Below are 16,826 nucleotides of genomic sequence, written 5' to 3'. Positions count from 1 at the left end.
CTCTACCAATATTATGCCCTATACCTTTAAATGAAAAGAAACTACAAAGCCAAATCACTCTGTAGAGTGTAAGAATAATCAAATTATTGTAGTGTGCTTGTATTAACAGTCAGAATGAATAAAGAACAAAATAAAATCCCCGCAAATTCATTTATTCAATTCAATTCAGTTCAACTAACATTTAGCTACTCCACTGTCAAGAAAATGCTTTTCAGAGGATTTGGATCCAAATGAATTCTGGAATGTTCCCATCACAAGAAAGCTGTTCCTACAGATATTTCTGGTTTTTCAAAAGATTTGGAATTCACTTTTTAGCCTACATTGCCTATGTTTGCTTGGGAGTGTTTTCCAGGTGTAAAGAATTTGGGGTACATTAGAAATTTTGCTTTTCCACCCTGACCTAAATAAAACATTAAAAATAGATCAATAAACCAAGAAACAATTTAGCATTGTAGATAGAGTGCAAAAGTTAGAATCAAGTAAAACTAGGTTTGAATCCCAACTACCTCCAGCAATTACTGGTTAAGACCATTAATCACTCAATTTCATTATCTTTAAAATGAGGATAATGATACCTGTAATATCTTCTTCCCAGGACTTTTGGAAAGCTCACAAGCCTGTGTAAAGTGCTTTATAAACCTTAAAGGTATATTAGATCCAAGATGTAGAACTGGGAGAACTAGATGTAGAGCCCCTTACTTTACAGGGTGGGTAACTGAAATAGAGAGAAGTTGTGACAGATCTATAGTCAGAGACAGTAAGTGTCTGAGACAGGATTTGAATCTGGGTTTTCTTGACTCCAAATTCATCCCTCTGTCCACTGTACTGAACAAATGGATGTGCTGAATAATTAAGGATGGAGACTCGACCTGTAATTTCATCAGTATAATGAATTCCTGGAGGAGAAAACTCCCTGTTCCTATGCAGGTCATCATCTCTCTGAAACTTATTGTCTTATATAAATGATAATTCTTAGTTGTTTAGATACCTTTAGTTTCATGGCTCACCTATGCAAACATGGCACAGTGGAAAGAACACTAAGTTGCATTTGGTTTCTGGATGTGATCCCTAGTAATTAAGTGAGACTCAATAAATCACAAGTCTCAGTTCCTTCATTTACAAAATGGAAGAAATAAGATCTGTGACACCTCTCTCCCAGAATCCCTTTGGGACCAGTATCCATCAATTTCCATCCCTCCCCCCATCGCAAAATGGTTATAAATAGAGAGTCTCACCCTTGTTACTTCCCCAAACCTATTTTGCTCTTCTACTCCCATGCTTTCATCCTCTAGGATTCTAATTTGCACATTCTCCTGCCCCCTATTTTAGTACCTTTGGCTCATCTTCAACTACATGCTCACCTGACTTCTTGATCTAAAGCTAACCGAAACATTTAAATCTGGACCTGTAGGATCAATGCTAGGCAAAACTTGTAAAAGATATTTGCTGAACTCCAAATCCAGAGTTTTCTATAGTGACAGAGTTTACCTTGCATTTTGCTAGGCAAATAAAAAATAACTAATTCTCCAGAGGTCTAAGAGAAAAAAAGGCTGGGATGATTAATCCTCTATTTCCATGTCTATTGCTTTTTTCAATCTTTTGAGTACAAATAACAGAGATTTTGTTTTACAGTGGAAAAGTCAATATTAGCTTAACATATACTTAAAGTGAAATGGTCTATTATGGCTCACTGAATTCCAACTAGCCCTCTAAATAAAAGTCCACCAAATTACTCTGGGAGTGAGAAAAGACAAACTACTGTTACCTTGAGAGTATTGAATGCTGCTCAGGATTAAGACAGAATTTAAATGGGGTTGCCTGTGTCAACCTAGCCCTTGGTAATTTGCTCTTCTGCTTCCCTAAACCAACACACAATTGAGGGGTGATTGACAGCGCTAGCTCAGAAGGGCAGGATACATTTTTTGCAGTGCTGAGCGAGTCGGAATGTTAATGAAATCCAACTTCTTATCATAAGGGAAGAACTCAATAATTTAGGGATAGTGGCCTGGCAGGAGTTTGGAAATTGCAGCAGTAGCATTTTTTTAATGAAAGGTCTTCTGTCACCTTTCATCAGAAAAAAGAAAACCACATGGACTTTCAATTAGTATTTGTCAGTAACAAATAGAAACCATGCTATGTAGCATCTGTAGCTGTTAGACACATCTTAAATAGACCCTAAGAACAGAGGCTGTCCAGGTAAACAAGAGCCACTGGTCCAAGGAAGTTGTGTTCTATTCTGAGTCTTCTTACTTTAGATAAAGCAACTTCCTCTGAATTTCTCTTCATTCTGCAGGAGATGGTGACTGGTCCAGTAATCACTGGCCTGTGAAAGCAATGTGAGATATAGAGAGGTGACTTTAGAGTCTGCTCTGTCTGTAAGATTCACTTTGAAGTGAAAATTATCATCCGTTTTCTGAGTATGTTTACATGGTGCTCTTGATCAAGTGGTAAATAAACCTTTATTAAGTGTGCAGAGTGTTGGAAATATAAAAAGAATGGATGTCCTTATTATGAATGATCTCTTGTATTTCTAGGTTCTAGTTTGGTTTTGTTATTGTTTTGTTGTTTTGTTTTGCTTTGCTTTGCTTTTTAATATATAGGAAGCTGTTGGTGAGCTAGTAGTATTTTTTTTAATCAACTGTCTAATAAATTAACAAATATTTATTAAGCACCTGCTATGTGTTATGCGCTGTCCTAGGTGCTAAGGATCCATACACAAAGGATAAAGCAAATCTTGCTGTCAATGAGCTTATATTCTGGGGGGGGGGGGCAAGGAGAAGACAAGTACATTTATAAGCATATACAGAATTCAGATTAAGCAGATAAATACAGACCTGTACACAGTAGTTAAGAATAGGGAATATTAGTGTTTGGAGAAGTCAGAAAAGGCTACATGTACTTCAGCTGAGTCTTGAAGGCAGAATGGCATGCAGAAAGCATAGGTGAGGTGAGAAGTACATTCCAAGTGTGATCCAAGCAAAGGTGGAAGAACAGAGGGATAGTCAGCTTGGCTGGATTGCAGAATCCCAAAGGGGGAGTGATGTCCAATAATGCTAGAAATATAAGTTGGGATCAAGTTATGAAGGACTTTCAAAGCTAAAAAGAGGAGTTTATATTTAATCCTGGGGCAATCAGGGGTCACTGGAATTTGTTTAAAAAATAAAAACAAATAGCTAAGCATGGTATAATTTAAGCTAAGGACAAGAATCACACTTCTCTGAAAACAAAGGATTTATGTATGTATTAATTTCTGTTTATGTATATATAGTATATGCATTTTTGCAGGCAGAGGTTCTTTAGTCTACACCCGTGATTTCAGATGTATGTTGAACTCTTGGCACTAAGGTAAATCAGCAATTCCTCTGTACTCTGTAGTCATAGACCTCTGGGGTTAAGTGACTTGCCCATGATTGTGTAACTAATATGTTTTAGAGGCAAGATTTGCACCCAGTGCTTCCTGATTCCATGCTACTTGCAATTCTTCCAGCTACTATGCAATTCAATTTCTCATGCAATTAACATATATGTATGTAAATATACTCATGCAATGAAAATATGCACATATAAAATTTATGTGTGTATATATATTATTTTAAATCATTTTCAAATTTTGCATAAAATGTGCCTCAAAACTATATTACTATGGTGATAGCAAGCATGAATGCTGGCATATGTTAAATTAATAAGGTACATTTGGAAGCTTCCCTTAATTTAAGAGAAGAACATTTTTTGGGTTTCCATTGTTTTCCTAGGAAATGACTGAATAACATAAAAAAACAATGCCTCATTAACCAGCAGTATGAATGGTCACAACAGTGTTTCCTGTGAGATTTGTTGTCTGCAAGAAAGCTTAAAAATAAGTCATGTGGTACTTCAGTGTCAAAGAAAAGAAGAGGAAGGTCTTTCATTTCAGGGGCTTGATACAATGCGATTCTTAGGTATCCTGCTTAATGGCTTTGCATATCTCAAGCACCCGAAAATCCCTTATTGTCAATGACAGAGTTGATCATACTTTAAAATCAGGAAGTGCTGAGTCCCTCAAGCTAAACAATGTGCATTGCATGATACCTTATCCTTTGATTTAAGCAGATATAAATTCAACTTTAATGATCCAAACCCAAAAGAACAGAAAAAGGGCATTCATTGGTGGAAGTATGTACACATACTAAACATCTAGCTGAAAAGAGAGAAATGTTGGTATCCCAGAGAATTCTCAATCTGGGATGCAGAAAGCTGGGATCTATGAAGTTGGTTGGGGGGAAAAAAATGCATCTTTAGTTTTACTTACCTTTAACGAAAATTTAGCATTTCCTTTCATTATCAACATATAAAACAATATGTTGGAGCTGATAGACTTCTTTGAATGACCAAAAGGATCCATATACCAAAAAAGACTTAAGAATCCATATTTTAGAGTCTTGGTGTTGTCTGGGGGGGGGGGGCTAGTTTTTTAAGTCATATGAAGCCCTCCATGGTCTTTCTTCTATTTGAGTTTGATAACACAGACTAAGAAACTAAAGAACCAGGTTTTTCATTTGGATATTTTCTTTCACTTGCATATACTCTTTCATCTGAATATTTTGCTGTCGTATGAATACAAAGTCACTCTAAAATGTATTTCCCCCATGTTCATCCATTTATTAGTTGGATTCCTTTATGCTGATTATCTAGTTTTGGTAGCAGCATCAGCAATCTGATCAAAACTAGAAGTATTCCTGCTGCTAAAGATGCCCTTAATTTGCAAGGTTCACAAAAGTATCCAGCTCATTTACCCCTCTGAGCTCTGTGTCCTCATCTCTTACATGAAGAAGGAGAACAATCCCTAAGTTTCTTTCAAGCTCTACAATTCTAACAATCTTCTGGGGGGGAAATCCTTCATCTTTTTTTTTTCTTGTTCATCATAAAAAAAAAACCCAGAAGCAATACACTTGTATTCTGGAGACCAAAAAAATTCTCAAACAAAGCAGAATTTAATTCATTTAATTATTTTAATGTTTTATTAATGATAATATTCACCACACTGTAAACAGATTTATCCTCCTGGTTTTAATTAAAGCTCTTGGGAATGCTTCCCTCAAAACAACTGTGACTTTTCCCTGATTAAAATGCCAGGAGACAAAAAAAAAAAAAAAAAGGCAAGAGACAAAAATGACTGAATAGAATAAGGACAATGTTACCAGGAAAAAAGGAAAATGACCTTCATGACTAACCAAATGCAATGCCATTAGATGTACTCCATGCAGCTAGGTAGAATAGTCAATAGAGGCCCCAGTTTAATGTCAGGAAGGCTCATCTTCTTGAATTCAAATCTGACCTCAGACACTTACTATCTTATCCTGGGCAAGTCACTTAGCTCCATTTGCCTCAGTTTCCTGCTCTGTAAAATGAACTAGAGAAGAGCAAATCACTTCAGTATCTTTACCCAGAAAATTCTAAGCAAGCTCACAAAGAATTGGGTACAACTGAGAATAACTGAATAACAATAACCAATGGATTCAGAACTCACATTTCTTGGCCAATTTTTGAAATGAGATTTAAGTTTTATTCCCTTCTAGATTGTGATATTTTGGGTTTGTTTTTTTTTTTGGGGGGGGGGAGGATTCCCACAAGGCAAGAATCTGTCTCTGTGAAACTCCTTACACATTCTGGTGGTCATGCATACCACATCCTGTTTGGTTTGGTAAATCTGTCCTGTTGTGGGCAAATCACATTTCCAGATCAATGAGAAAAGGAGGGAAAAAGAATCATTCCTCATTGCACTTTATATACAGCAATGATTCTGTCAACCAGAAACCACTTCTTTTTTTCTCCTCCCTCCTGCTTTCCTAATACTGATGTTGATTTTGAAAAGTATGAAGAAGGGAAATAGAGCAGAAAAAGAGATGCTAGAGGCCATCTTTTGTGATGATTCATTTCTATGCTTCTTTTTTTTTTTTGGACACTGAGGATGTTTTCATTCTCTCCATAGAGAGGCAGTGAAGGAGTTGATTTGATATCAAAATCAAGTCCAAATCCAGACCTGCTACCACTATTTGCATGACCTTCAATGAATCTGGTCCTCACAATTTGAGAGGGAAATAGATATATTAAAAAGTAGCCAGAGGAAGTTGATTAGAATGAAAAGGAGTTTGAACACTTGAAGCAACTGAGAATATTAAAATACTTGAAGTTGATCATATGGAATCAGGAAATGCTGATTGAGGGAACTGTAAGTGTTTGGTCATAGGGAGAAAGAGTGGCGGGTTGGAGTCAGAATCTGGGTTCTAATTTTGCCATTTACTAAATATTAAATCTAACCTCACTCTTGTTTTTCTCATGTGTAAGATTACTGAATTGAACTCAGTAATCTCTAAAATCTCTCCTATCTCTAGATATATCATCATATCATCTAATCTGCAAGAAAGTTTATTGAGCTTAACATAGAGAAAAATAAATGTTAAGATGAATTGCACTGATGACAAAGCTTTCTACAACCCAATGTGAAAATGATTTTCTTCTCCTTAAAAAGTTCCAAGAAAAACATGTCCCCTGCTCCAAATATTATGGAAGAGAATCCTACATTCGGAAAGATGACTTTGTAATGCCAGAGAAACTGAGGCAAGATAAAGATTAAAGAGTTTTTAATATTTTTTTCAATTTCTGAGAGGGAGAGCAGAATTCATGTTTCCCCCAGAGCTGAATTGGACTTTTTGTCTCAAGAATGTAGCATTGAAAGGGAGATTCCAATGAATTTTATAGGGCTTTAGTGATCAGGGGAAACAAAGGCAAGGGGTGGAGTCCAAACACTGGTGAGCGGAAATTTCCAGGAATGACCATAAATCCGGTTCTGACAGGTTGGGGGGTAAGGAACATAAATTCTTGATAATTTAGGAGGACTTAGGAGCCAGGATATCTGAAATAGAAGATCTTCCCCTTATCTGAGATTAACATTTACAGTTTATGACCATATAGTATCAGCCCTAAGTTATATCAGTCCTAATAGTCAGGAGGGGGAGGGGTTGCAGCTAAGGGGAATGAGGCAGAACAATAAAAGGAAACTGTGGCACAACAACTTTAGGGCTATATAGGCTTCAGTGTCCCTTTCAACCTTTAAGATTACATGAAAACAACTTGGTCAGTTGACTACAGTACCAGACCGAGTATTTGGAAGATATAGGTTTATAACCTACTTCAGACATTTGCTAATTCTGTTAAATATGGGCAAGCCACTTAATACCTTGGAATCTCCATTTCCTCACCAGTAACATGGCTGTTATAAAAAAAAGTACTCTTTAAATGTAAATTATTATTCCATTATTCCCATTTTATATTTGAAGATGTTGAGGCTATTTAGGGTCATAATTGTGACAGAAACTCAGATTTCCTGACAGCCAATCCCAAGTCTTATCCATAAACTCACATTATCTAGAATAACTCCAGGAAATCCTTTCCCTTCAGCAACTCCTCCTTCTTCCCCCAACTCTTGAATTGGCACAGGGAATGGTTCTGAATCTCAACAGCAGCTGTTATGCAAGAGGGGGGAAAAAAAGTTACTTAAATAGCTTACTATTAGCTTAAGTGAGCATAGCCACAAAGAAACAAGCTAGAGGCATGAAACTGAAGAGAACGCTCAAGTGGGAGATGGCCAGACTAATTTATAAGGCCAAATTTTTAAATCTGAATTTAATGAGTCACTAAATCTTAGAAATATTTACCCTGAAAAAAATAAATAATCAAAAAATTTAAAAATATATCTACTCTGGAAATCTATGTATTTTTGTAATGAGAATTCATTGAAAATGTAGCAGAAGTCGCAGGAAGAATTCATTTCCTGATAACATGAGTTTTCTTCATCTGTAAAGGAATAAATGAATCCAAATTTGCTGCTGCTGCTGCTTCTCTTCTTTCTCTCCTCTTCTTTCTTCTCCTTTTTTTCCTTCTTATCTTTCTTCTTCTTTCCTTCTTTTCTTCCTTTTTCTTGTCTTCCTCTTCATTAAAACAATTAGTTTAGGTTCTTCTCTGAATTTAAAGCATAATTTTTAAAGCCTAAAACTAAATTCAGAAACTTTACCAAATGGATTTTAGCCATTCTTCAAATGTGGTCTTGATCATTAATTTAAAATGAATAATTTCATTTTTCTAGTCACCCCCCTTCCTGTTTCCATACATGAATTCCTCAGAGGTCACTTCCATTAAAATTTGTTGTCAAGTCAACAGATATTTATGGAGCACCTACCGTATGCCATTCACTATGCTAAGTGCTGGGGACACAAAGAGAAATTAAAAATAATGGAGGAAGACCATTTGCAAACAACTATGTATAAACAAGATAAATACATATATACAAGATAAATCTTTCAATCTTTTCCACTAGCTTGTGGATTTCAGAAGAATATATGTCCTGTGAAATGCTTTTTAACATTACAAAGACTATTCAAGTTTCAATAGACCTGTTACTCAAAATGATAAATTATAAATCTATTTATATATACTTAGTTGACTAACCCAGAAAGTGTCTTAAGTCAGGTTCTATGGGTTGTAAATTTCTTTGCACTTCTGAGTTGGGCACTTTAAGAGATGCATTAACTCATTCAGGCCAGTTAGTGAATGGCTGAGCCAGGAGAAAACAATGATTCTGTCCTAGAAAAGGCATGATTCATTGGACTGCATAAAGGTGAAATTATGTATTTAAATTATTATGTATTAGCTTTAGGAAAAATACTGCTGAAGCAATGTATGCTTCTATATTCCCTTAATAATAACAATAAATAGTATTTCCATAGCACTTTACGATTGCAAAATGCTTAACATTAACTTGTAATGTTTATAATAATTCACATTTTATGTTAATTATATATTGGTTAAGATTTACAAAGAATGCTTTCCTCACAACCACATTGTGGGGCAGATAGTACAAGTATTAAGATCCCTATTTTACAGATGAGAATATTGAGACAGAGACTCAATGGTTCAATCAATAAAAATTCATTTAACTAGTGACTTCCTCAAACTTCAGTTTGAGCAGATAATTTGATACTAAGAAACTCAGTGAGCATTTAGATTTCTGACAATAATGTTGATTTTAATGTAAAATAAATACTGAGAAGACTATCCAGTGATACAGTCTGTCAATTCTGACTTTTATATACTGTCAGTATAAGTAAAAAGTAGTTAGAAGTCCATTGAAACAGACATTCTACCTTAGGATCATGCTAAAAAATTTTCTAAAACCTTACTTTTTTGGACATTAAACACATACATGTACATATATATGCAACATATGGACAAAATATGCCCACTGCTTAAATTCCATTTTTTTCAAAACTGATGGTATTCAGTTAAAAAAACTCAGCTATCCTGGGGAAGAGGGAGTTCCTGTATTAGCCAAATAATATTTTGTTATACTTTTCCATGTTTAAGTGTTTTTTTTCATGTAAAAATAGCCATATTTTTCTTTACCATTTTGATCAGCCAGTTTATTTAGTCAACTTTTGAACTTAGTTAAAAATAATAATCAAGCCACTTGTTCAAAGACTAATTTAACATTTTGATACATCCTTGAGAAAATAAAATAAATAGTTAAGGAAGCATCAGAAACTTTAAGATAAAGGAAGGGGAAAAAAAGATAAAGGAAGGAGAACTATATTAGAAGTACCATTGTGGTTTATTTATATTTTTATTTTATTTATTATATGGTTTATTATAAGTAAACCATAATGAAAATGCTTTTATTATTCAATTTTCCTTTATTGTTTAAGGTCAACATACATTTGTTAAACATATCTTTCAACTCTCTTCCAGTAGAAAAGGCTCTCTTCATGAGATAATCTAGACATTTTATGATAGAATTTAGTCATAGAATCAACCATCAATCAAAGGCATTAGAATTGAACACCATGGGATAAAATTAAGTGTTGCTGCATAGGAGCATGTATTTGAATTGATTAAAGAAAGTCAGTCCTGTATTGAGAGACTTTTATAAAACAAGAAATCTATTTGGGATCCAAGATTCCAGGCTCTAGACAATGAGTGGTAGAAGCAGACCCAGAGAAGACCAGCAGAGGAAAGAGGAGGAGGGAGAAGGCTTCTCTTGCTTTGATGTCCTCTTCAGCAGTACATGACTTTGTGAACTTTAAAGGTTAGAATATTTGGGTATCCTAGCAGCATACTAGCAGGGCCCTCCAGTAGTGATTGCTCCCCCAGTGTCTGTATCAGGAGCTAAGAATTCCTGGCATACTGAAGAAAGATCGCTTTAGTTCCTTCAATAAGGATCACAGCAGAAAGCTATACTGTACATAAGGAGAACTTGTTGTTATTCAGTCATTCTGTTATGTCCAGCTGTTTGTGACCCTAGATGGGGTTTTCTTGACAAAGCTAGTAGAGTGGTTTACCATTTCCTTCTTTTGTGGATCAAAACAAATAGAAATTGTGACTTGCCCAGAGTTACACATCTAGGAACTGTCTGGGGTAAAATTTGAAGTAAGGTTTTCCTGACTCCAGGTGCAGCATTTCAAGCTACCTAGCTATATCAAACCAAATCTCAAACCTTCCTTATGACATTGGATTTGTGTAAACAATATCTATTCAACTGAACCATGTGTCATATATAAACTTTGGGGTTGTGTTTGCATAATGCCCTAATTCCCCAGAGGTAATTTCAATAGTGGGGAATAAACACAAGTTACTGATTATTTGGCATTTCAAGGCCAGGGAAAGAACTGCTTCATTGAATGATTTGGTCACTTTTTGACTGCTTAGGGTAATCATTTGCACTAGAATTCTTGCATTCAAAAGCAAAGATTTAAATATGTATTCTTCAGGAAAATGGCATTATGAGCGTTTTCTACTTTTATATATTATGATTCATTATTTGTTATCATTTTATAAAGGACTATATTTAGCTGGAATCACATGAGACATTCTTTTGGAGAGACTGTTCCACTGAGTCTTCAAGTTCCCCGATAAGACTGGAATGAAGAAAGGGAAATACAGTACAAAAATTTCACTCTGTTGATGAGAGTTAGGGAAAACAAGATTGAAGTTAGTTCATCCTTGAAAGGAACATTGCTGATTCCCTAACTTTCCCCTCATTGTTTATTTCACATAAAATATGCATCCTTCATCTTTCTGAGAAATCTGATTTAATAAGGAGTAAAATTTATTTTTGAAAATCCAGTCTTATTGTTCATTAACTTATCTTTTCACGGGAAAAATTATATGAAGTTTCCATTTCTGTAAGCTAAACAACAAACATGTTAATAGCTATCAATTACCAAGCAGTTCCATGTCTTGGAACCAATGAGAAAGCAAGGCTAAGGGTTCCACATCTGTTTTGGGTGAAAGGCTGTTCCTGTATGTGGTCTTTAAAATTTAAAGAACTTCTGTTATTATACAATTGGGAATCCTCAGGGACTAAAATGTTAATGAAATCCATAGCATGCACAGATTTTATGATAGCAGTTTCAAGACATCCCTCCACCAGGGATTGCTGATTTCTACCCTGCCAGTAATAATCATACCTTTTACAGAGTGAATTAATGTTCACATTTAGGACCAATAGTTACATTTATGCAATGTGTAATGTTACACATGAAATTCTTGGGTTTAAATATCCTGCATATCTTGATTCGAAAGGCCTAGTGCAAAAAAAATGCACATTCCTTCTAAAAAATTATACATTATCTTTTCTTTTTAATATTTTTTTCAATTATCAAACTTTTTTTCTCCTTCCTTCCTCCACTTAACCATTGAAAAGAAAGCAAAAACAAAAGATTAAAACAAGGAAGGAAGGAAGTTATAGGGAAGGAAGGAAAGAAAGAAGGAAGGAAGGAAGGAAGGAAGGAAGGAAGGAAGGAAGGAAGGAAGGAAGGAAGGAAGGAAGGAAGGAAGGAAGGAAGGAAGGAAGGAAGGAAGGAAGGAAGGAAGGAAGGAAAGAAAGAAGGAAGGAAGGAAGGAAGGAAGGAAGGAAGGAAGGAAGGAAGGAAGGAAGGAAGGAAGGAAGGAAGGAAGGAAGGAGAGAGGGAAGGAGAGAGGGAGGGAGGGAGGGAGGGAGGGAGGGAGGGAGGAAGGGAGGAGGGAGGGAGGAGGGAGGGAGGGAGGGAGGGAAGGAAGGAAGGAAGGAATCCTTGTATTATATAACCGTTGTCTAGCAAACCAACATTGGCCACATCCAAAAATGGATTTTTTATTCTGTATGTTAATCCATGATCTTATTGCCATAAATTAAAACTTTAGAATCATGATCGATTATTTTGTTTATTGGCGTTCTTAAGTCTTTCAAAATTCATTTTTACAATATTGATGTTACAATATAAATTATTCTCCTGGTTCTGCTCACTTCATTAAGGATCCCAATAGATGCTAATCAGCCTTGTCTTACCCCTCTCCAAGAGGCAAAAGCTTGAAAGTCCTAAATAGGTATGTAGTTCTCAAACACTTCATGTCCTAAAAGTAAAAATCCTTCCTTACAGCATTAAGAGTGTTCATAAGGTACATTTGGATAAAATGAGAGAGTGCTACATGATCCATGACAAAACTGAATGCACTTGTGGGTTCTCTCCTGTCTTTTGTTTATATATACTTCTCTCCTTCACCTTCTAACCTATCACCACTTCTCATTAATATCATTGAATCCCATGAACAAAAAGGGTGGGGGAAGGGGGACTGGGGTCAGAGAGGGAGGAATAGATTTAGTAGCAAAGCCTTACAAATTCCAATAGCATCTTTTAATTAAAATACTTCGAGTGCTTTTATAGTTCTAATTATGTAGAACAGATAATTCATTCTAGACTAAAAGCACTTGAGTTAATTTGGTATTATTGTGTATCTATTTGCATGTTTCAAATATATTTCCCAATCTCTTTTTCCCTGGAGAAAGAACTGTCATAGAATATTCCTCTCAAAGATTTCAGTTGGGAGTAAAAAAAAAATCATAGTTGGAAAAAAAATCCCCTTTTTCAGTTGTTTCTTTTTTAATTTCTTCATACATTATGGGGATCCATCATCAAAATCAATAAATATTTCTATATTTCTTTTATTCTTTTAATAAATATTTTAACAAATCTTAATTCCTACCCTGATTGAGTGGTTATACTATCCAGTGTGTCATGAACCTTCCAGCCCACGAGATTCTGTGATTCTTTAGAAATACTTATGCTCTATCACTTGATATTGTGGGCTTCCAAATGTTAAAAAAGATTTTTTTAAATAGAAATTTATTAAACTATATTTGGTGTTTCTATTGAGTAGTGAATGACTCCAATTTTTTTTGGTAAACAAATTTCCCCTGTCCCCTCCCTCTGCCCCGTATCAAACTTCACAACCCAAATTTTATCTTACTATTTTCACACTGAAAACTTTATTCATGTTTTTCTTTTGAGTAAATTTGTTAGGAAGCATATTAGCCTAAGATGAGACAAGATGAGATCCTATATGAGATCTTATTTTAAAATCATCTTTTCATTGTCTTTTCAATCTTAGAAGGAAAGCTTGACTTCAAATCCTGCCTGTGACACTTCCTACTTTTGTGACTTTGGGCAAGTCACTTTTTCTGTAAAATGGACCTCAATTTCTCTATCTATAAAGTGAAGACATTGGAACATGGTTCCTGAGATCCTATCTAGTTTTAGAACTTTAGCTCCTTTAATCCATGATCTGAACTATAATATACTTATTACCGTTAAGTATTTAGGATGGTTAGTCTCCTTCAAAGCTAAGCCCAAGGACCATGTGAAGTTTTCCTGAATTCTCTTCCCCCATCAGTGCCTACCTCCAAGAAAACTACTTTGCATGAACTTATATTTCATAAATTTATATATTTTATAAAAGTATTAAATATATTTTATATTACATGCAATATGTTAGTATGTTCTTATATGTGATATATTAGATTTGTCCCAATATATATTATAACATATATTTCAACTGGAACAGTCCAGTATATGTAGCATATGCTACAAAACACACAGACTATATATATACAAAAGAGAGAGAGAGAGAGAGAGAGAGAGAGAGAGAGAGAGAGAGAGAGAGAGAGAGATGTATACAGGACATCCCAATGGTTTCACTGCAGTTTTAAACTATTAAAGCTCAGATACAATGCTTAGTACCTTAGTACAGTTTTGGGGACATACACTGAATATGCGTTGTGTAAATATGGGGGTGTGGGTTGTTGTTTTCTCAGAGGTAGTTGTAATTTGTCCTTTGTTCTGAAAAAGGGCCATAACATCAGGGAGGTGATGGCATGCAAGTGAATTGGATTTCAGTGAGGGAGGGCTGTGTGCAAAGTTACCTGCCTCATTTTCCCCTTCAGAGACAGCTAGGTCCAATGGCCAGATGTAGATCATTAAAACACAAACTCCTTCAAGGAAAGGACTGTTTCATTTGTCTCTTTATGCCCCAATGCTTAGCATGTTGCCAGGCCCTTACTGTAAAGGGAGCTTAATAGATGCTTATTAATTGATAGATTGATTGTGCTCACCAAAAAGCATAGCAGCTATTCCTTTTTATTTTCTTCTTTGAGAAGTCAAATCCTCAGCTCAGGTCATTTTGTTAGTCATAGCAGCAAACAAAAGATTTTTTTGTAAAAAACTATATTTTAATTCCAGAAGGTCATATATATAAAACACTCTTTTACTGTATTCTTGACATGTTGGCATTGAATCTATGCTAAAAGAGGCCCTTTTTTGGAATAAGGAATGAGCCATAATGACACAAATTAGCACTTGCATGGGTAGATACAGGTAAGAAGAAAAGGTACAAAAGCAGAATATTTTGCTTATCACTGAAATAAAACATAAGGCCTATTATAGAGATAAATGCTGGAAATGTGAGAATGAAAAGAGCATAAGGAATGAGAACACTTTGATCTTGCCACTGGATTAAATATATAGGATCATCAGGAAGGGTGGCATATCAAAAATTGAAATGAAACAATTGCCAACCTGAATAAACAGATAAGGACAGGAAGGATATGAAAACCTGAGCAATCCAGGACCAATCTGGTTACTAGTTAATGAAGTCACTGATTACTGTATTCACCCAGCAAAATGTATCACCACCACTCCCCAGCACCAGTCCCTTATTCTTCCACATACATATACATGCATGTACACATACATACACATATAACATGTATATCCCTAGCATTATGTCCACTGGTTCCAAATGTTTCAGACATATAGGGCCAATTTGATAGAATATAGTTAATCATAGCACTTAAATATAGGAATGTATCCTTTGAAATATCATTTGCCATGGGAAGAAAAATCCATAGATACATTTGTTCATTTATAATGTTATTTCCACTAAGCTAGGATCAATAAAGGGAACAATAAATGAATTTTCTTCTAGAAAAGCAAATATTGAGGCCATTTTCCTCAAACCTTCCCCCTACACAATTTATTGGGTTTGTTAAGGAGAAAGAAATGATGTAAAAAATACGGGAATGAATGAATGACTCTTTTTGGTTCAAATATTTCCTGAAATTTAGCTTTGACCAAGAATTTCCATAATAAAAGTAAGTTTCTATATGGATTATAATGTTTTTCAGAAGGGTCTACCTCAGTATTTACTTGTGTAGCTATCTTAAAATGACTTTCCCAATAATATCTGAACATGAAATATTTATGAATGCCCCTAAAATGCATATTAATTAAAATCTCATCATAATCAACTAAGGTCAATTGTGAACCAGCTTATTAAATCCATCATTAAGTATTGGCTCTTTAGTTCACTTTATTTCAACACAATTCAACAAGTATTTATTAATTATTTTTTATAAAACACTGCAATAAAAAATTGAAAAAATAACCAAAAAAAAAGGAAAGTCTTTAATTTCAAATAAGTTTACATTCTATTGGAGAATATAACATATAAATACATAAGCAATTACAAATAATTTGAGGAGAAAGTACCAACAAATAGAAAGATTGGGTAGTACTTCTGTTGATAACAAATGCACAGAACCTTCAAAGAATCTAATGATCTTAAGGGGCAAGAAGATGGAAAAAAAAAGTTTATTGAGTGCTTACTATGTGCTAGACGCTTGGGTTAAATTTTAACCATACAAATACGTATAAAAAGAACAGATAGTCCCTGCCTTCGAGGAGCTAATATTCTAATTGGGGAAGATGAAATATATGATCTTAAAAGTGAGGTGGAAATCTATCGGGTGGAAGGTGTGGCAAAGGCAGAGAGGAGGATGCTTATGGTGACAAAATCCAAAAATTAAAAGGTGGCTAATCTGGGGCCCCTAATTTGTCCTCAAAATAGAAATTCTGGATAGCACATACCAACAAGGGGCAGACATAGAAGGCAGCTAAATTTCAAGTGCAGAAAAGAGCTCGGCCAAAATTTAAAGTGCATGAAGTATATTTTAACATGTTAAACATATATTGGATTACTTGTCATCTAGGAAGGGGGTAGGAGGAAGAGGAGGAAAATTTAGAACACAAGGAAAATTTAGAACACAAATTTAGAACATTGTGTCAATGTTGAAAAATTATCCATGCATATGTTTTGAAAATAAAAAGCTTTAATAAAATAAATAAAGTAAATAGAGCCAGATTTCAAAAGCATATAAATGCTAAGTTGAAATACTTGTATTTCATCCTAGAAATGGGATGAAATACCACTGGGAGCCACTAGAGATTCTTTTGCAGAGTATTGACTGGGCGTATCTTTGCTGTTAAGAAGACAATTTTGGTAGCTATATAGTGAGTAGATTGAAGGGGAGAGAGACAGGAAGGATCAATCGGAAGACTTATTGTACTAGGCCAAGTCTAACTCTGGTAGTAACTTGTGATTGTAAAGAAAATGAATATGAGAGATGTTATAGAGGTAGAATC

At 34.9% G+C, this 16,826-nt stretch overlaps 1 protein-coding gene across 5 annotated transcripts in view; it reads left to right on the top strand.

Annotated features, from left to right (window-relative positions):
• The window catches only part of NRP1 (neuropilin 1), a 173,993-nt gene that overhangs the window by 89,547 nt on the left and 67,620 nt on the right, over positions 1-16,826 (top strand). The gene's annotated exons all lie outside the window — the stretch shown is intronic.

Source organism: Sminthopsis crassicaudata, chromosome 5 (assembly GCF_048593235.1).
Source record: "Sminthopsis crassicaudata isolate SCR6 chromosome 5, ASM4859323v1, whole genome shotgun sequence".
NCBI classification, from domain to species: Eukaryota; Metazoa; Chordata; class Mammalia; order Dasyuromorphia; family Dasyuridae; genus Sminthopsis; species Sminthopsis crassicaudata.
The sequence above is the reverse complement of the archived record's forward strand: the minus strand, read 5'-3'. Positions and strand labels throughout refer to the sequence as shown.